This window comes from Scyliorhinus torazame, chromosome 3, assembly GCF_047496885.1.
Source record: "Scyliorhinus torazame isolate Kashiwa2021f chromosome 3, sScyTor2.1, whole genome shotgun sequence".
Classification (NCBI taxonomy): domain Eukaryota; kingdom Metazoa; phylum Chordata; class Chondrichthyes; order Carcharhiniformes; family Scyliorhinidae; genus Scyliorhinus; species Scyliorhinus torazame.
Genome location: NC_092709.1, coordinates 385071440 through 385091256, shown reverse-complemented (window position 1 = coordinate 385091256; position 19817 = coordinate 385071440). Strand labels below are relative to the sequence as shown.

Here is a 19817-nt window from a genome sequence, read left to right as displayed (position 1 = left end):
AGAGCAGCTGAAAAGTGCCTGGCTGGTTTGAGGAGAGCAGCCGAAAAGTGCCTGTCCAGTTTGCTGAGAGCAGCTGAAAAGTGCCTGGCTGGTTTGCTGAGAGCAGCTGAAAAGTGCCTGGCTGGTTTGCTAGGAGCAGCTGGAAAGTGCCTGGCTGGTTTGAGGAGAGCAGCTGAAAAGTGCCTGGCTGGTTTGAGGAGAGCAGCTGAAAAGTGCCTGGCCGGTTTGCTGAGAGCAGCTGGAAAGTGCCTGGCTGGTTTGCTGAGAGCAGCTGAAAAGTGCCTGGCTGGTTTGCTGAGAGCAGCTGAAAAGTGCCTGGCCGGTTTGCTGAGAGCAGCTGAAAAGTGCCTGGCCGGTTTGCTGAGAGCAGCTGAAAAGTGCCTGGCCGGTTTGCTGAGAGCTGCTGAAAAGTGCCTGGCTGGTTTGAGGAGAGCAGCTGAAAAGTGCCTGACTGGTTTGCTGAGAGCAGCTGAAAAGTGCCTGGCCGGTTTGCTGAGAGCAGCTGAAAAGTGCCTGGCCGGTTTGCTGAGAGTTGCTGAAAAGTGCCTGGCCGGTTTGCTGAGAGCAGCTGAAAAGTGCCTGGCTGGTTTGCTGAGAGCAGCTGAAAAGTGCCTGGCTGGTTTGCTGAGAGCAGCTGAAAAGTGCCTGGCCGGTTTGAGGAGAGCAGCTGAAAAGTGCCTGGCTGGTTTGAGGAGAGCAGCTGAAAAGTGCCTGGCTGGTTTGCTGAGAGCTGCTGAAAAGTGCCTGGCCAGTTTGCTGAGAGCAGCTGAAAAGTGCCTGGCCGGTTTGCTGAGAGCAGCTGGAAAGTGCCTGTCTGGTTTGAGGAGAGCAGCCGAAAAGTGCCTGTCCAGTTTGCTGAGAGCAGCTGAAAAGTGCCTGGCTGGTTTGCTGAGAGCAGCTGAAAAGTGCCTGGCTGGTTTGCTGAGAGCAGCTGGAAAGTGCCTGGCTAGTTTGAGGAGAGCAGCTGGAAAGTGCCTGGCTGGTTTGCTGAGAGCAGCTGAAAAGTGCCTGGCCAGTTTGCTGAGAGCTGCTGAAAAGTGCCTGGCTGGTTTGAGGAGAGCAGCTGAAAGGTGCCTGGCTGGTTTGCTGAGAGCAGCTGAAAAGTGCCTGGCTGGTTTGAGGAGAGCAGCTGAAAAGTGCCTGGCTGGTTTGAGGAGAGCAGCTGGAAAGTGCCTGGCTGGTTTGCTGAGAGCAGCTGAAAAGTGACTGGCCAGTTTGCTGAGAGCCGCTGAAAAGTGCCTGGCTGGTTTGAGGATAGCAGCTGAAAGGTGCCTGGCTGGTTTGCTGAGAGCAGCTGAAAAGTGCCTGGCTGGTTTGAGGAGAGCAGCTGAAAAGTGCCTGGCTGGTTTGAGGAGAGCAGCTGGAAAGTGCCTGGCTGGTTTGCTGAGAGCAGCTGAAAAGTGACTGGCCAGTTTGCTGAGAGCAGCTGAAAAGTGCCTGGCCGGTTTGCTGAGAGCAGCTGAAAAGTGCCTGGCCGGTTTGCTGAGAGCAGCTGAAAAGTGCCTGGCTGGTTTTGCTGAGAGCTGCTGAAAAGTGCCTGGCCGGTTTGCTGAGAGCTGCTGAAAAGTGCCTGGCTGGTTTGAGGAGAGCAGCTGAAAGGTGCCTGGCTGGTTTGCTGTGAGCAGCTGAAAAGTGCCTGGCTGGTTTGCTGAGAGCAGCTGAAAAGTGCCTGGCCAGTTTGCTGAGAGCAGCTGAAAAGTGCCTGGCCAGTTTGCTGAGAGCAGCTGAAAAGTGCCTGGCTGGTTTGCTGAGAGCAGCTGAAAAGTGCCTGGCCGGTTTGAGGAGAGCAGCTGAAAAGTGCCTGGCTGGTTTGCTAGGAGCAGCTGGAAAGTGCCTGGCTGGTTTGAGGAGAGCAGCTGAAAAGTGCCTGGCTGGTTTGCTGAGAGCAGCTGAAAAGTGCCTGGCCGGTTTGCTGAGAGCAGCTGGAAAGTGCCTGGCTGGTTTGCTGAGAGCAGCTGAAAAGTGCCTGGCTGGTTTGCTGAGAGCAGCTGAAAAGTGCCTGGCCGGTTTGCTGAGAGCAGCTGAAAAGTGCCTGGCTGGTTTGAGGAGAGCAGCTGAAAAGTGCCTGGCTGGTTTGCTGAGAGCAGCTGAAAAGTGCCTGGCTGGTTTGCTGAGAGCAGCTGAAAAGTGCCTGGCTGGTTTGCTGAGAGCAGCTGAAAAGTGCCTGGCTGGTTTGAGGAGAGCAGCTGAAAAGTGCCTGGCTGGTTTGCTGAGAGCAGCTGAAAAGTGCCTGGCTGGTTTGCTGAGAGCAGCTGAAAAGTGCCTGGCTGGTTTGAGGAGAGCAGCTGAAAAGTGCCTGGCTGGTTTGCCGAGAGCAGCTGAAAGGTGCCTGGCTGGTTTGCTGAGAGCAGCTGGAAAGTCCCTGGCTGGTTTGCTGAGAGCAGCTGAAAAGTGCCTGGCTGGTTTGAGGAGAGCAGCTGAAAAGTGCCTGGCTGGTTTGCCGAGAGCAGCTGAAAGGTGCCTGGCTGGTTTGCTGAGAGCAGCTGGAAAGTCCCTGGCTGGTTTGCTGAGAGCAGCTGAAAAGTGCCTGGCTGGTTTGAGGAGAGCAGCTGAAAAGTGCCTGGCTGGTTTGAGGAGAGCAGCTGAAAAGTGCCTGGCTGGTTTGCTGAGAGCAGCTGAAAAGTGCCTGGCTGGTTTGCTGAGAGCAGCTGAAAAGTGCCTGGCTGGTTTGAGGAGAGCAGCTGAAAAGTGCCTGGCTGGTTTGCTGAGAGCAGCTGAAAAGTGCCTGGCTGGTTTGCTGAGAGCAGCTGAAAAGTGCCTGGCTGGTTTGCTGAGAGCAGCTGAAAAGTGCCTGGCTGGTTTGCTGAGAGCAGCTGAAAAGTGCCTGGCTGGTTTGAGGAGAGCAGCTGAAAGGTGCCTGGCTGGTTTGCTGTGAGCAGCTGAAAGATGCCTGGCCGGTTTGAGGAGAGCAGCTGAAAAGTGCCTGGCCGGTTTGCTGAGAGCAGCTGAAAAGTGCCTGGCCGGTTTGCTGAGAGCAGCTGAAAAGTGCCTGGCCAGTTTGCTGAGAGCAGCTGAAAAGTGCCTGGCTGGTTTGCTGAGAGCAGCTGAAAAGTGCCTGGCTGGTTTGCTGAGAGCAGCTGAAAAGTGCCTGGCCAGTTTGCTGAGAGCAGTTGAAAAGTGCCTGGCTGGTGCTGATAGCAGCTGAAAAGTGCCTGGCTGGTTTGCTGAGAGCAGCTGAAAAGTGCCTGGCTGGTTTTGCTGAGAGCAGCTGAAAAGTGCCTGTCCGGTTTGCTGAGAGCAGCTGAAAAGTGTCTGGCCAGTTTGCTGAGAGCAGCTGAAAAGTGTCTGGCCAGTTTGCTGAGAGCAGTTGAAAAGTGCCTGGCTGGTTTTGCTGAGAGCAGCTGAAAAGTGCCTGGCCGGTTTGCTGAGAGCAGCTGAAAAGTGCCTGGCTGGTTTGCTGAGAGCAGCTGGAAAGTGCCTGGCTGGTTTGCTGAGAGCAGCTGGAAAGTGCCTGGCTGGTTTTGCTGAGAGCAGCTGAAAAGTGCCTGTCCGGTTTGCTGAGAGCAGCTGAAAAGTGTCTGGCCAGTTTGCTGAGAGCAGTTGAAAAGTGCCTGGCTGGTTTGCTGGGAGCAGCTGAAAAGTGCCTGGCTGGTTTGCTGAGAGCAGCTGAAAAGTGCCTGGCTGGTTTGCTGAGAGCAGCTGAAAAGTGCCTGGCTGGTTTGCTGAGAGCAGCTGAAAAGTGCCTGGCTGGTTTGAGGAGAGCAGCTGGAAAGTGCCTGGCTGGTTTGAGGAGAGCAGCTGGAAAGTGCCTGGCTGGTTTGCTGAGAGCAGCTGAAAAGTGCCTGGCTGGTTTGCTGAGAGCAGCTGAAAAGTGCCTGGCTGGTTTGCTGAGAGCAGCTGAAAAGTGCCTGGCTGGTTTGAGGAGAGCAGCTGAAAAGTGCCTGGCTGGTTTGCTGAGAGCAGCTGAAAAGTGCCTGGCTGGTTTGCTGATAGCAGCTGAAAAGTGCCTGGCTGGTTTGCTGAGAGCAGCTGAAAAGTGCCTGGCTGGTTTGAGGAGAGCAGCTGAAAGGTGCCTGGCTGGTTTTGCTGAGATCAGCTGAAAAGTGCCTGGCTGGTTTGCTGAGAGCAGCTGGAAAGTGCCTGCCTGGTTTGCTGAGAGCAGCTGAAAAGTGCCTGGCCAGTTTGCTGAGAGCAGCTGAAAAGTGCCTGGCTGGTTTGCTGAGAACAGCTGGAAAGTGCCTGGCCGGTGCTGATAGCAGCTGAAAAGTGCCTGGCTGGTTTGCTGAGAGCAGCTGAAAAGTGCCTGGCTGGTTTGAGGAGAGCAGCTGAAAGGTGCCTGGCTGGTTTTGCTGAGATCAGCTGAAAAGTGCCTGGCTGGTTTGCTGAGAGCAGCTGAAAAGTGCCTGGCTGGTTTGCTGAGAGCAGCTGAAAAGTGCCTGGCTGGTTTGCTGAGAGCAGCTGAAAAGTGCCTGGCTGGTTTGCTGAGAGCAGCTGAAAAGTGCCTGGCTGGTTTGCTGAGAGCAGCTGAAAAGTGCCTGGCTGGTTTGCTGAGAGCAGCTGAAAAGTGCCTGGCTGGTTTGCTGAGAGCAGCTGAAAAGTGCCTGGCTGGTTTGCTGAGAGCAGCTGAAAAGTGCCTGGCTGGTTTGCTGAGAGCAGCTGAAAAGTGCCTGGCTGGTTTGCTGAGAGCAGCTGAAAAGTGCCTGGCTGGTTTGCTGAGAGCAGCTGAAAAGTGCCTGGCCAGTTTGCTGAGAGCAGCTGAAAAGTGCCTGGCTGGTTTGCTGAGAGCAGCTGAAAAGTGCCTGGCTGGTTTGAGGAGAGCAGCTGGAAAGTGCCTGGCTAGTTTGAGGAGAGCAGCTGGAAAGTGCCTGGCTGGTTTGAGGAGAGCAGCTGAAAAGTGCCTGGCTGGTTTGCTGAGAGCAGCTGAAAAGTGCCTGGCCGGTTTGCTGAGAGCAGCTGAAAAGTGCATGGCTGGTTTGCTGAGAGCAGCTGAAAAGTGCCTGGCTGGTTTGCTGAGAGCAGCTGAAAAGTGCCTGGCCAGTTTGCTGAGAGCAGCTGAAAAGTGCCTGGCTGGTTTGCTGAGAGCAGCTGAAAAGTGCCTGGCCAGTTTGCTGAGAGCAGCTGAAAAGTGCCTGGCTGGTTTGCTGAGAGCAGCTGAAAAGTGCCTGGCTGGTTTGAGGAGAGCAGCTAGAAAGTGCCTGGCTGGTTTGCTGAGAGCAGCTGAAAAGTGCCTGGCTGGTTTTCTGAGAGCAGCTGAAAAGTGCCTGGCTGGTTTGAGGAGAGCAGCTGAAAAGTGCCTGGCCGGTTTGCTGAGAGCAGCTGGAAAGTGCCTGGCTGGTTTGCTGAGAGCTGCTGAAAAGTGCCTGGCTGGTTTGCTGAGAGCAGCTGAAAAGTGCCTGGCTGGTTTGCTAGGAGCAGCTGGAAAGTGCCTGGCTGGTTTGAGGAGAGCAGCTGAAAAGTGCCTGGCTGGTTTGCTGAGAGCAGCTGAAAAGTGCCTGGCCAGTTTGCTGAGAGCAGCTGAAAAGTGCCTGGCTGGTTTGAGGAGAGCAGCTGAAAAGTGCCTGGCCAGTTTGCTGAGAGCAGCTGAAAAGTGCCTGGCTGGTTTGCTGAGAGTAGCTGAAAAGTGCCTGGCTGGTTTGCTGAGAGCAGCTGAAAAGTGCCTGGCTGGTTTGCTGAGAGCAGCTGAAAAGTGCCTGGCTGGTTTGCTGAGAGCAGCTGAAAAGTGCCTGGCCAGTTTGCTGAGAGCAGCTGAAAAGTGCCTGGCTGGTTTGAAGAGAGCAGCTGGAAAGTGCCTGGCTGGTTTGAGGAGAGCAGCTGAAAAGTGCCTGGCTGGTTTGCTGAGAGCAGCTGAAAAGTGCCTGGCTGGTTTGCTGAGAGCAGCTGAAAAGTGCCTGGCTGGTTTGCTGAGAGCAGCTGAAAAGTGCCTGGCCAGTTTGCTGAGAGCAGCTGAAAAGTGCCTGGCTGGTTTGAGGAGAGCAGCTGAAAAGTGCCTGGCCAGTTTGCTGAGAGCAGCTGAAAAGTGCCTGGCTGGTTTGCTGAGAGCAGCTGAAAAGTGCCTGGCTGGTTTGCTGAGAGCTGCTGAAAAGTGCCTGGCCGGTTTGAGGAGAGCAGCTGAAAAGTGCCTGGCTGGTTTGCTGAGAGCAGCTGAAAAGTGCCTGGCTGGTTTGCTAGGAGCAGCTGGAAAGTGCCTGGCTGGTTTGAGGAGAGCAGCTGAAAAGTGCCTGGCTGGTTTGAGGAGAGCAGCTGAAAAGTGCCTGGCCGGTTTGCTGAGAGCAGCTGGAAAGTGCCTGGCTGGTTTGCTGAGAGCTGCTGAAAAGTGCCTGGCTGGTTTGCTGAGAGCAGCTGAAAAGTGCCTGGCTGGTTTGCTAGGAGCAGCTGGAAAGTGCCTGGCTGGTTTGAGGAGAGCAGCTGAAAAGTGCCTGGCTGGTTTGAGGAGAGCAGCTGAAAAGTGCCTGGCCGGTTTGCTGAGAGCAGCTGGAAAGTGCCTGGCTGGTTTGCTGAGAGCAGCTGAAAAGTGCCTGGCTGGTTTGCTGAGAGCAGCTGAAAAGTGCCTGGCTGGTTTGCTGAGAGCAGCTGAAAAGTGCCTGGCCGGTTTGCTGAGAGCAGCTGAAAAGTGCCTGGCCGGTTTGCTGAGAGTTGCTGAAAAGTGCCTGGCTGGTTTGAGGAGAGCAGCTGAAAAGTGCCTGGCTGGTTTGCTGAGAGCTGCTGAAAAGTGCCTGGCCAGTTTGCTGAGAGCAGCTGAAAAGTGCCTGGCTGGTTTGAGGAGAGCAGCCGAAAAGTGCCTGTCCAGTTTGCTGAGAGCAGCTGAAAAGTGCCTGGCTGGTTTGCTGAGAGCAGCTGAAAAGTGCCTGGCTGGTTTGCTAGGAGCAGCTGGAAAGTGCCTGGCTGGTTTGAGGAGAGCAGCTGAAAAGTGCCTGGCTGGTTTGAGGAGAGCAGCTGAAAAGTGCCTGGCCGGTTTGCTGAGAGCAGCTGGAAAGTGCCTGGCTGGTTTGCTGAGAGCAGCTGAAAAGTGCCTGGCTGGTTTGCTGAGAGCAGCTGAAAAGTGCCTGGCTGGTTTGCTGAGAGCAGCTGAAAAGTGCCTGGCCGGTTTGCTGAGAGCAGCTGAAAAGTGCCTGGCCGGTTTGCTGAGAGCAGCTGAAAAGTGCCTGGCCGGTTTGCTGAGAGTTGCTGAAAAGTGCCTGGCTGGTTTGAGGAGAGCAGCTGAAAAGTGCCTGACTGGTTTGCTGAGAGCAGCTGAAAAGTGCCTGGCTGGTTTGCTGAGAGCAGCTGAAAAGTGCCTGGCTGGTTTGCTGAGAGCAGCTGAAAAGTGCCTGGCTGGTTTGCTGAGAGCAGCTGAAAAGTGCCTGGCCAGTTTGCTGAGAGCAGCTGAAAAGTGCCTGGCTGGTTTGAAGAGAGCAGCTGGAAAGTGCCTGGCTGGTTTGAGGAGAGCAGCTGAAAAGTGCCTGGCTGGTTTGCTGAGAGCAGCTGAAAAGTGCCTGGCTGGTTTGCTGAGAGCAGCTGAAAAGTGCCTGGCTGGTTTGCTGAGAGCAGCTGAAAAGTGCCTGGCCAGTTTGCTGAGAGCAGCTGAAAAGTGCCTGGCTGGTTTGAGGAGAGCAGCTGAAAAGTGCCTGGCCAGTTTGCTGAGAGCAGCTGAAAAGTGCCTGGCTGGTTTGCTGAGAGCAGCTGAAAAGTGCCTGGCTGGTTTGCTGAGAGCTGCTGAAAAGTGCCTGGCCGGTTTGAGGAGAGCAGCTGAAAAGTGCCTGGCTGGTTTGCTGAGAGCAGCTGAAAAGTGCCTGGCTGGTTTGCTAGGAGCAGCTGGAAAGTGCCTGGCTGGTTTGAGGAGAGCAGCTGAAAAGTGCCTGGCTGGTTTGAGGAGAGCAGCTGAAAAGTGCCTGGCCGGTTTGCTGAGAGCAGCTGGAAAGTGCCTGGCTGGTTTGCTGAGAGCTGCTGAAAAGTGCCTGGCTGGTTTGCTGAGAGCAGCTGAAAAGTGCCTGGCTGGTTTGCTAGGAGCAGCTGGAAAGTGCCTGGCTGGTTTGAGGAGAGCAGCTGAAAAGTGCCTGGCTGGTTTGAGGAGAGCAGCTGAAAAGTGCCTGGCCGGTTTGCTGAGAGCAGCTGGAAAGTGCCTGGCTGGTTTGCTGAGAGCAGCTGAAAAGTGCCTGGCTGGTTTGCTGAGAGCAGCTGAAAAGTGCCTGGCTGGTTTGCTGAGAGCAGCTGAAAAGTGCCTGGCCGGTTTGCTGAGAGCAGCTGAAAAGTGCCTGGCCGGTTTGCTGAGAGTTGCTGAAAAGTGCCTGGCTGGTTTGAGGAGAGCAGCTGAAAAGTGCCTGGCTGGTTTGCTGAGAGCTGCTGAAAAGTGCCTGGCCAGTTTGCTGAGAGCAGCTGAAAAGTGCCTGGCCGGTTTGCTGAGAGCAGCTGGAAAGTGCCTGGCTGGTTTGCTGAGAGCTGCTGAAAAGTTCCTGGCTGGTTTGCTGAGAGCAGCTGAAAAGTGCCTGGCTGGTTTGCTAGGAGCAGCTGGAAAGTGCCTGGCTGGTTTGAGGAGAGCAGCTGAAAAGTGCCTGGCTGGTTTGAGGAGAGCAGCTGAAAAGTGCCTGGCCGGTTTGCTGAGAGCAGCTGGAAAGTGCCTGGCTGGTTTGCTGAGAGCAGCTGAAAAGTGCCTGGCTGGTTTGCTGAGAGCAGCTGAAAAGTGCCTGGCTGGTTTGCTGAGAGCAGCTGAAAAGTGCCTGGCCGGTTTGCTGAGAGCAGCTGAAAAGTGCCTGGCCGGTTTGCTGAGAGTTGCTGAAAAGTGCCTGGCTGGTTTGAGGAGAGCAGCTGAAAAGTGCCTGGCTGGTTTGCTGAGAGCTGCTGAAAAGTGCCTGGCCAGTTTGCTGAGAGCAGCTGAAAAGTGCCTGGCTGGTTTGAGGAGAGCAGCCGAAAAGTGCCTGTCCAGTTTGCTGAGAGCAGCTGAAAAGTGCCTGGCTGGTTTGCTGAGAGCAGCTGAAAAGTGCCTGGCTGGTTTGCTAGGAGCAGCTGGAAAGTGCCTGGCTGGTTTGAGGAGAGCAGCTGAAAAGTGCCTGGCTGGTTTGAGGAGAGCAGCTGAAAAGTGCCTGGCCGGTTTGCTGAGAGCAGCTGGAAAGTGCCTGGCTGGTTTGCTGAGAGCAGCTGAAAAGTGCCTGGCTGGTTTGCTGAGAGCAGCTGAAAAGTGCCTGGCTGGTTTGCTGAGAGCAGCTGAAAAGTGCCTGGCCGGTTTGCTGAGAGCAGCTGAAAAGTGCCTGGCCGGTTTGCTGAGAGCAGCTGAAAAGTGCCTGGCCGGTTTGCTGAGAGTTGCTGAAAAGTGCCTGGCTGGTTTGAGGAGAGCAGCTGAAAAGTGCCTGACTGGTTTGCTGAGAGCAGCTGAAAAGTGCCTGGCCGGTTTGCTGAGAGCAGCTGAAAAGTGCCTGGCCGGTTTGCTGAGAGTTGCTGAAAAGTGCCTGGCCAGTTTGCTGAGAGCAGTTGAAAAGTGCCTGGCTGGTTTTGCTGAGAGCAGCTGAAAAGTGCCTGGCCGGTTTGCTGAGAGCAGCTGAAAAGTGCCTGGCTGGTTTGCTGAGAGCAGCTGGAAAGTGCCTGGCTGGTTTGCTGAGAGCAGCTGGAAAGTGCCTGGCTGGTTTTGCTGAGAGCAGCTGAAAAGTGCCTGTCCGGTTTGCTGAGAGCAGCTGAAAAGTGTCTGGCCAGTTTGCTGAGAGCAGTTGAAAAGTGCCTGGCTGGTTTGCTGGGAGCAGCTGAAAAGTGCCTGGCTGGTTTGCTGAGAGCAGCTGAAAAGTGCCTGGCTGGTTTGCTGAGAGCAGCTGAAAAGTGCCTGGCTGGTTTGCTGAGAGCAGCTGAAAAGTGCCTGGCTGGTTTGAGGAGAGCAGCTGGAAAGTGCCTGGCTGGTTTGAGGAGAGCAGCTGGAAAGTGCCTGGCTGGTTTGCTGAGAGCAGCTGAAAAGTGCCTGGCTGGTTTGCTGAGAGCAGCTGAAAAGTGCCTGGCTGGTTTGCTGAGAGCAGCTGAAAAGTGCCTGGCTGGTTTGAGGAGAGCAGCTGAAAAGTGCCTGGCTGGTTTGCTGAGAGCAGCTGAAAAGTGCCTGGCTGGTTTGCTGATAGCAGCTGAAAAGTGCCTGGCTGGTTTGCTGAGAGCAGCTGAAAAGTGCCTGGCTGGTTTGAGGAGAGCAGCTGAAAGGTGCCTGGCTGGTTTTGCTGAGATCAGCTGAAAAGTGCCTGGCTGGTTTGCTGAGAGCAGCTGGAAAGTGCCTGCCTGGTTTGCTGAGAGCAGCTGAAAAGTGCCTGGCCAGTTTGCTGAGAGCAGCTGAAAAGTGCCTGGCTGGTTTGCTGAGAACAGCTGGAAAGTGCCTGGCCGGTGCTGATAGCAGCTGAAAAGTGCCTGGCTGGTTTGCTGAGAGCAGCTGAAAAGTGCCTGGCTGGTTTGAGGAGAGCAGCTGAAAGGTGCCTGGCTGGTTTTGCTGAGATCAGCTGAAAAGTGCCTGGCTGGTTTGCTGAGAGCAGCTGAAAAGTGCCTGGCTGGTTTGCTGAGAGCAGCTGAAAAGTGCCTGGCTGGTTTGCTGAGAGCAGCTGAAAAGTGCCTGGCTGGTTTGCTGAGAGCAGCTGAAAAGTGCCTGGCTGGTTTGCTGAGAGCAGCTGAAAAGTGCCTGGCTGGTTTGCTGAGAGCAGCTGAAAAGTGCCTGGCTGGTTTGCTGAGAGCAGCTGAAAAGTGCCTGGCTGGTTTGCTGAGAGCAGCTGAAAAGTGCCTGGCTGGTTTGCTGAGAGCAGCTGAAAAGTGCCTGGCTGGTTTGCTGAGAGCAGCTGAAAAGTGCCTGGCTGGTTTGCTGAGAGCAGCTGAAAAGTGCCTGGCCAGTTTGCTGAGAGCAGCTGAAAAGTGCCTGGCTGGTTTGCTGAGAGCAGCTGAAAAGTGCCTGGCTGGTTTGAGGAGAGCAGCTGGAAAGTGCCTGGCTGGTTTGAGGAGAGCAGCTGGAAAGTGCCTGGCTGGTTTGAGGAGAGCAGCTGAAAAGTGCCTGGCTGGTTTGCTGAGAGCAGCTGAAAAGTGCCTGGCCGGTTTGCTGAGAGCAGCTGAAAAGTGCCTGGCTGGTTTGCTGAGAGCAGCTGAAAAGTGCCTGGCTGGTTTGCTGAGAGCAGCTGAAAAGTGCCTGGCCAGTTTGCTGAGAGCAGCTGAAAAGTGCCTGGCTGGTTTGCTGAGAGCAGCTGAAAAGTGCCTGGCCAGTTTGCTGAGAGCAGCTGAAAAGTGCCTGGCTGGTTTGCTGAGAGCAGCTGAAAAGTGCCTGGCTGGTTTGCTAGGAGCAGCTGGAAAGTGCCTGGCTGGTTTGAGGAGAGCAGCTGAAAAGTGCCTGGCTGGTTTGCTGAGAGCAGCTGAAAAGTGCCTGGCCAGTTTGCTGAGAGCAGCTGAAAAGTGCCTGGCTGGTTTGCTGAGAGCAGCTGAAAAGTGCCTGGCTGGTTTGAGGAGAGCAGCTGGAAAGTGCCTGGCTGGTTTGAGGAGAGCAGCTGGAAAGTGCCTGGCTGGTTTGAGGAGAGCAGCTGAAAAGTGCCTGGCTGGTTTGCTGAGAGCAGCTGAAAAGTGCCTGGCCGGTTTGCTGAGAGCAGCTGAAAAGTGCCTGGCTGGTTTGCTGAGAGCAGCTGAAAAGTGCCTGGCTGGTTTGCTGAGAGCAGCTGAAAAGTGCCTGGCCAGTTTGCTGAGAGCAGCTGAAAAGTGCCTGGCTGGTTTGCTGAGAGCAGCTGAAAAGTGCCTGGCCAGTTTGCTGAGAGCAGCTGAAAAGTGCCTGGCTGGTTTGCTGAGAGCAGCTGAAAAGTGCCTGGCTGGTTTGAGGAGAGCAGCTAGAAAGTGCCTGGCTGGTTTGCTGAGAGCAGCTGAAAAGTGCCTGGCTGGTTTTCTGAGAGCAGCTGAAAAGTGCCTGGCTGGTTTGCTGAGAGCAGCTAGAAAGTGCCTGGCTGGTTTGCTGAGAGCAGCTGAAAAGTGCCTGGCTGGTTTTCTGAGAGCAGCTGAAAAGTGCCTGGCTGGTTTGAGGAGAGCAGCTGAAAAGTGCCTGGCTGGTTTTGCTGAGAGCTGCATGAAAGGAGAAAGCCAGTTTGAGGAGAAAGCTCGGAGTGTTTGTGTGTTTTGAAAAGAGTTGCAGGAAGGAAAACACAGAACTGGTCTGTTGATGTCTGCAAATCCAAAGACTATAAGTACATTGAATGTAACCTCATGTCTGTTGTTAAAGGGGAAATGTTTTGAATGTTTGAAGGAACATTTTGAGGGATTATTTAGTGTTGTATTATTTTCAGGGTTATCTTTGAAGTAAGGGGTGTTAAGAGATCCAAGGTTTATTTAAAAGGTTAATTTGAGTTCATGGAATAAACATTGTTTTGTTTAAAAACCCACATGTCCATCATTGAAATATCACACCTGGGGAACAAGCCGTGTGCTTCAAAAGCTAGCAATCCATTAAAGGGGGAGGTTGGTGGAACTCCATGATACATTTTGGGGTTCTGACAACACCTCTCTCATAACAGCACTAACACAAGCCCAGTGGATTACTGAAAGAACCTTATTGGCCCTTCTACAAAGTGAGGTTCACTCACGTGTTTCTGCTGAGTTCCAGTGTTATGTCCTCTCCCTCCAGCTCCATTGAGATGCTGATGTGGTTTGGATAGACCCTCTGTGTTCAGAACAAACAATTATCTGTTATTAAACCATGACGTACTCACTGAAGCTCCCATATTTCTCACAAGGTTGTAATTTATTTGAAGAGTTAATATTGGGCGGGATTCTCCGTCCACCACTCCTGCAGGATTCTCCGTTGCCGCTGCAGTGAATGGAGTGCTGGCTGTGACGCCAATTCTCTGTTCTCGCTGGGAGCAGCCACAGTAACGGGGCAAACTCGGAATGGAGTACCCCAGCCAATATCTGCATGAATACATGGCTCCCTCCACCTTTAGGACCTCTGCAGAGTTTTACAGAAGGACCAGTTACCTCCTGGAATGACCAGAAGGCTACTATTCGGCCCTTGCAGTCTGTTGACGCTCTTTCCAACGACGTTCAAGTTGCTCCCACCCAACCTGCCATCGTTACGCAGTCCGGCTTTATGTGACTCCAGACCCACAGTCACAGAGTCACAGAATTGACAGTGCAGAAGGAGGCCATTCAGCCCATTGAGTCTGCACCGACCTGTGGAAAGAACACCCTACCTAAGCCCACACCTTCACCCTATCCCCACACTTCCACCCTATCCCCATAACCCTACCTTACCTTTTTTGGACACTAAGGGCAATTTAGTATAGCCAATCCACCTACCCCTGTGCACCTTTGGACTGTGGGAGGAAACCGGAGCACCCGGAGGAAACCCACGCAGACACGGTGAGAACGTGCAGACTCCGCACAGGCAGTGACCCAAGCCGGGACTCTGAACTATTCTATTCATTGGCTGACCTCGCTCACCGTCTCAGGGGCAAGTAGGCTTGGGCAATAAATGCTGGTCTTATCTGTAACATCCACATTGCATAAATGAATAGAAAGCAAAAATAAATCTCTCTTAGTTATTTATTGAATTCCTTTTTGAGAGTTAGCGCTGAATTTGTTTCCAACTGTGTGATTCACAGCAGCCATATCCGCAATAAGTGTCGGCAGGTGGATCAATGTGAGCTCCGAGTTGATGAATTGGAGCCTGAGTTTTGGACATTGATGTAACAGGGATGGGGAACGTTACCTGGATACTAGGCTCATGTTACAGACAGGAGTGAGACAGTCAAACACTACTGATTTCCTCTTACCACCTGTCTTTGAGTTATTTTATAATAACATACAGTGTGTATTTTCCGAATTCCACATTTCTTCTATGATCCAATTTTACTAATCATGCACAGCACTTTCCACAGTCAAAGCCTGAGGAAGGGGTGTTTTCCTAAGTCCCACTCTGCATGGAAGCACAGTCGCGGGTGGGGTGAGGAGGGGGTTTTCCAGTACAAGAGGCAGGAAGAAATGAATGTGAGTCAACAAGAGTTCCAGACTCCAGAGTCGCTGCAGTGAGAATTATTTTGTGTCGGTATTTCAAGGTGAGCTGGTGGAAGACCGCAATTGTAAGATTCCCTCTTCAGTCGGGGCTAATAGCACAAGATGAAGTAGGCGGTGGTATGAAATCTTCCAACAGAAGCAGGCTTGCTGGGAAGGATGTTTTTTCCACTTGGATGAACCTGCTGCCGAGTTGCTCCCCAACTGAATGTTAAAACAGACCCAAAGGAACATTCCAAGAAAATCAAGAGGCAAATGGGAGGGAGGTATCGACAAAAACAATCACTTATCACTAGAGAAATTAACGAGGTGGAGGAAATTACAGAGGTTACATACAGCAAAGTTGTTCACATTTGCTAATGATACAAGGACGAGGGCCATGGCTTTAAACGTTTGGGCAAATGATGCAGGAGGAATCTGAGGAATAACTTTTCAACAAAGTGAATGGTAATGACCTAAACCTCATTTTAGGATGAATGATTTCAAAAGAAAAATAGATTTACATGTGAGGGAACTAGCTAGCAAGCCTACAGATGCACTATGTTTTTTTATTCTATTTGTTATAACACCCTGGATGAGCCCCACATACCCCGATGTCCTAACATGTGTGTTTTCCTGAGATCTTTAACCCTCAACTGCCCCAATGAGTTACAGCCACCAAATGTACATGGCAAACATAAACAAATTGTTTCTTAATAATAAGAGAAAAATATGAATATATGAAGAAATAACAGAACAATAGTCTGCCAGTCTGCCTATTCCCATAACTCCGTCCCACCCTCCACCCAGACACACACAAGACAGACACACGGTAAGGGTAAGAAAGGATTTTAAAAAACAGGGATTACAAGGAAATGTTTGAGATTAATCTTCACTGCTGCGATTGTGGCCTTTGGGAAATAGATTTATTCAAGAGATTCAAATGGCCGCAGTTCCGTCCTTCCACCACTGGATGGAGGTTGACATCAGAAATCCAGGTCGATGCAATTCTAATCTCCCACCACCAGGTGGAGCTTTACTCAGGTTTTCAGTTGATGCAATTCTGATCTTGAAAATGAAAATGAAATGAAAATTGCTTATTGTCACAAGTAGGCTTCAAATGAAGTTACTGTGAAAAGCCCCTAGTTGCCACATTCCGGCGCATGTCCGGGGAGGCTATTACGGGATTTCTGGTATGACTGCTTGTTTTCCTACTCCAGAAGCTGATTTCCCAGTTCTGACTACTGTCTGTCTTTTAAACAGGAGAGCCTCCACAGATCTAGCTGGAATGCCTCTTAAAAACACCTGAGAGAGAGAGGAACCTCACTGCTTTCTCGCTGGCTCCTTGTTCGAACTGAGGCCAAAATGGAGCTCTCCAGATGATCCGGCTTTCTCTGAAGTTCTGAATAGTTCCACCACTGGCAGATGACAATAGGAGATGGCTGAGAAATCTACATTCACCAATTGGCTGCTTGCCAAGCCTCTCAAACTGGCGTAATGAGCTCTGCCACATAACCTAAAGGGGGAGACCTGAACAGTCCATCCAACCAGAGGCGTTTCAGTTTGTCCCAAGTCTGTAATTTAAACAGAACTACCAAATGGTGCAGCAATGTTGCAGCAGCAAACCAGAAGAGAGGGCAGACATTAAGAGGGAAACACGGAACAGGCAATGGTTTTGCAACAGTGGCGTCACAATTTACAGGATGTGGGCGTTGCTGGGTAGGCCAGCGCTTTGTTCCCATGCCTTCAGAGGGTGGTGGTGAGCTGCCTTCTTGAACCACTGGAGTCCCTGATGTAAGGAACATTGCCGATTTTAAGTTTAGACTACAGACTTTTGGTTTTGAGCGGAACCCCCACCCCACCCCCGCAAGCTGCTATTTGAACTGGCCCAGCCACACCCCTCTATGTAGTGTACCGTGTGGCATAGTCACGTGATGTAATCTTGATGGACTTGACTCGAATCTGGGAGTTATTCCATTCTTTTTATAAAATTTGTGCAATCAAGGGGGAATTTAGCGTGGCCAATCCTCCTACCCTGCGCATCTTTGGGTTGTGGGGGCGAAACCCACGCAGACATGGAGAGAATATGCAAACTCCACAATGGACAGTGACCCAGAGCCGGGATCGACCCGAGTCCCCAGCGCCCTAAGGCAGCAGTGTTAACCGGAGTTAGTCCATTCTTGATCTTGATGGGCAGAGCCCTTCAGGAGATTCTGGAACAGAAGGCAGCCTCCATTTTAATCTCAATCCTTTGGAAAGGTCAGAACCAGCAGGAGCTGATATAAACACTCAGGGCTGGATTGTCCGCTGCCCTGCTCCGCGATCGCGTTCGGGGCGGGGGCCGGAGAAGCCATTTTCACGCCAAAATCTGGCCCGGCGTCGGTCCGGCGATTCTCCGGGACCTGAGAGTCGGCGTGATCGCGGAGTACGCCGCACGGCTGGGCGACCATTGCCAGAGGCCCGGCCAGCGATCCTCCGCTCCCGACTGGCCGAGTTCCCGACGGCGTGGAGCTAACCACCTATTGCCGGTCGGGGTGCTGGCGTGGCGGCTGCGGACTCAGTCCATGGCCATCCTGGTGGGGACAGGGGGGGTCGGACTCCGGGGGGGGGGGGGGGGGGAGGGGGTGCCTGAGAGGCGGCCGGGTGACAGATCCATATGGTCAGATCATTGGGCACGCGGCCAATCAGGGGGAGTCTAGTTTTTATGTGTGGCTCCACGGTCCAAGTCTGCCATGGCGCTCGCCGCTGTGCGCACGCGTGAACTCTAAACCGGACATGCGGGGGCCCGTATCCGCAGCTAGAGCTGGTGAATTAATCTGGGTCCCTGCTGCCTCCCTGCAGGTCACTGAATCAACTGATCTTTTTTCCAAGAATCTCCAGAGTAAAACGCCAGCATTTTTACCCCGGCGTGGGGACATTGTCCCATTTTGGGAGAATCCAGCCCTCTCTTTGCCAACTAAGGCTGGCGATTTGAACACACTCTCCAGCCAGGCCTAGGAAGGTTTAATTCAACGCTGTCAGTATTCCACCCAGCCAAGCTTGTGAGGTTTAACCTCTGACCAACAGGCTTGAGACAGCGTCCAGCCAGGCTTGTGAAAACCTTAACTCTGTTTGGGAGGCTGGGGGAGGCACAGTGCTGGTAGCTTTCTCCCGAGACCTCCAAAGATCTGGAAGAAAGGGCCTTTTACTTTCCCTTCACTACATTTAATCTTGATCTGCGGAAAAAGCAGACAAGTGTTCCAGAGACAGAGTGGACAGAAAACCCTCTCGTAAATTCTCATGGTGAGAACCTCAGTTTGACTCAGTGAAGCTGATGGTCTATCTGGTGGACATAAGGTAGAATTTGTTTTTATAAATTTAGAGTACCCAATTCATTTTTTCCAATTAAGGGGCAGTTTAACCAATCAACCTACTCTGCACATCTTTTGGGTTGTGGGGGCGAAACCCACGCAGACACGGGGAGAATGTGCAAACTCCACACGGACAGTGACCCAGAGCCGGGATCGAGCCTGGGACCTCAGCGCCGTGAGATTGCAGTGCTACCACTGCGTCACCGTGCTGCCCAGTACGTACATAGTCGACAAACGAATAATCGACAGAGCCCATTGACAAATAGTACATCGCCAAACAGTGATTGGTTACAGCACGGAACAAGGCTAAACAAACAATACATGACCAAGAGCAGCATCGGGCGTTGTGAATAGTGTTCTTACAGGGAGCAGACCAAGTCACTGGAAGGCTTTGGCCTGAGACGTCTAGTTGGAGAAAGATATTAGAAGATCCAAACCAATCAATGCTTTAAACACTTTGTGTCCTTAGATGATCACTCACTACAAAGACAAGCACCTCAGCAGCAAAGATTAATCTCCCACTCTTTTAATCACTGTTATTCTGAACTTTACCTACCCCACCCCCCCAATCACGTGTCTGTCTTGTGTCTGTCTGGGTGGAGGGTGGGACGGGGTTTGAAAAATAATTTGATTGGTAGACCATTGTTCTATTATTTCCACTACATGTTTATCTCTTCTCTTATTATAAATATATATTTTTTTAAATTTAGAGTACCTCATTCTTTTTTTTCCAGTTAAGGGGCAATTTAAGGTGGCCAATTCACCTACCAGGCACCTCTTTAGGTTGTGGGGGTGAGGCCCACGCAGACATGGGGAGAATGTGCAAACTCCACACAGACAGTGAGCTGGGGCTGGGATTGAACCCGCGTACTCGGCGCCGTGAGGCGGCAGTGCTAACCATTGTGCCGACCAGTCTCTTATTATGAATAAACATTTTTTTTTAAACGCTTTACTTACATATCTATTATATGTAAGCCATTGGAGAAGTCAATTTGCAAAGATCTCAGGAAAATATACAAATTATTGGTTAATTCACTTATGTTGGGACTCAGGGGTCTGTGGGACTGGAATTGACTGTGCACTTGCCCAGGGTGTTGATGTACTGACTAGTAGATCCACCCACTGTGTTCCTCAGAAGGGAGTCCAGTGACAGTGGAGGAACGGCGATCTAATTACAAGTCAGGGTTGTCCTTCTAGATGGCGATGGTTGTGGGTTTGGAAGGTGCTGTCGAAGGAACCTTGGCAAGTTACTGCAGTGCATCTTGTAGATGGCACACACGGCTGTTACTGTTCGTCGGTGATTGATTGTTTGTGGATGGGGAACCAATCAAATGGGCTACTTCGTCCTGGATGGTGTTGAGCATCTTGAGTGTTGTTGGAGCTCCAGGCAAGTGGAGAGTATTCCATCACACTCCTGACTTGTGCCTTGTAGATGGTGGACAGACCTTGGGGAGTAAGGAGGTGATTGGCCGACAGCTGTCCAGGACGGGATTTCCTTTCCCCTTGTTAAGGCCTCCCCGGGTGCATTCCCAGTGCCGGGAGGCGCTTTTCAAATTAACAGGCTTAAGAATGACTGTTGTACTGTGGATAGGGGCGGGGAGGGGTGATGCTTGTGGAATATGCACCCACCCCCAAAACATTCATCCCTGTATGTTTAATTCCCGTATTTTGTGAAATCTGGTGAACATATTCATTGAGGACAATCTTAGGTCACCTCGTTCGCTCACAAATATCCCTTCTATTCTGTATTTGACCCTCTTTCCTGAGATATTTTCGTGCCCAGAATATATTCTTTGGGGAAGCAGCAGGTTTGGTTGAGTTGATGCACTCACTCTGTATACCCCTGTGAGATTAATTACCTGAGGCAGTATAGCTATACTCCGTTTCGTTTTCCCAGATAGGACGTGTGGGAATACAAACTTGTAATCCTTCAGTTCTTCAAGTAGCTTTTTCTGGTGAAAGTGAGAACCTGCGTGAAAGATACAGAGCAATTTATTGGCATTTCCGAGGAACCTAGGAATTAGCAGCAGAAGGAGGCAATACAGTCCCTCGATCATGCTCCACCATCCAGTCAGATCCTGGCTGATCTCTTCCTGGTCCCAAATCCACCTCGCTACATGTCCCCATATCTCTTCAACCATTTTTTTAAATCAGAAAGACATCCATCTCTACTTGAAACCATTGAGAAGTAGTTCCTCCTCTCAACTCTATACCTGTGACCTCTCGTTCTCGAATGCCCCAGAAGGGGGAACATTTAGTCTACGTTTACTTTATCGTTCAATTATAGTATCTTATACACCCTCTCATCCTTCTAAACTCCAGCGAGTATAGACCCAGACTGTTTACTCTCTCCTCAACGACAACCCTTTCATCCCCGGAATCAATCTGATGAACCTCCTCTGAACTGCCTCCTATTTCTTCTACTACTTCTTTCCTCAAATAAGGAGACCAAAACTGGGCACACTACTCCAGATGTGGTCTCACCAACACTCTATACATTTGCAACAACACTTCTCTACTTTTATACTCCAGTCCTTTTGCAACAAATGCCAACTTTCCATTTGCCTTTTTTATTACGTGCTGTACCTG

At 51.9% G+C, this 19817-nt stretch overlaps 1 long non-coding RNA gene across 1 annotated transcript in view; it reads right to left on the bottom strand.

Moving 5' to 3' along the window:
* LOC140409655 (uncharacterized) overlaps positions 1-19181 on the bottom strand; it is a 35646-nt gene extending 16465 nt beyond the window's left edge. The window contains exons 1-2 of the long non-coding RNA XR_011940458.1: positions 19088-19181; positions 12474-12550 (exon numbers count right to left, since the gene is read on the bottom strand). This is a non-coding gene — a long non-coding RNA (uncharacterized lncRNA). The remainder of the gene's footprint in view (positions 1-12473; positions 12551-19087) is intronic.
* Between the last annotated feature and the right edge of the window lie 636 nt (positions 19182-19817).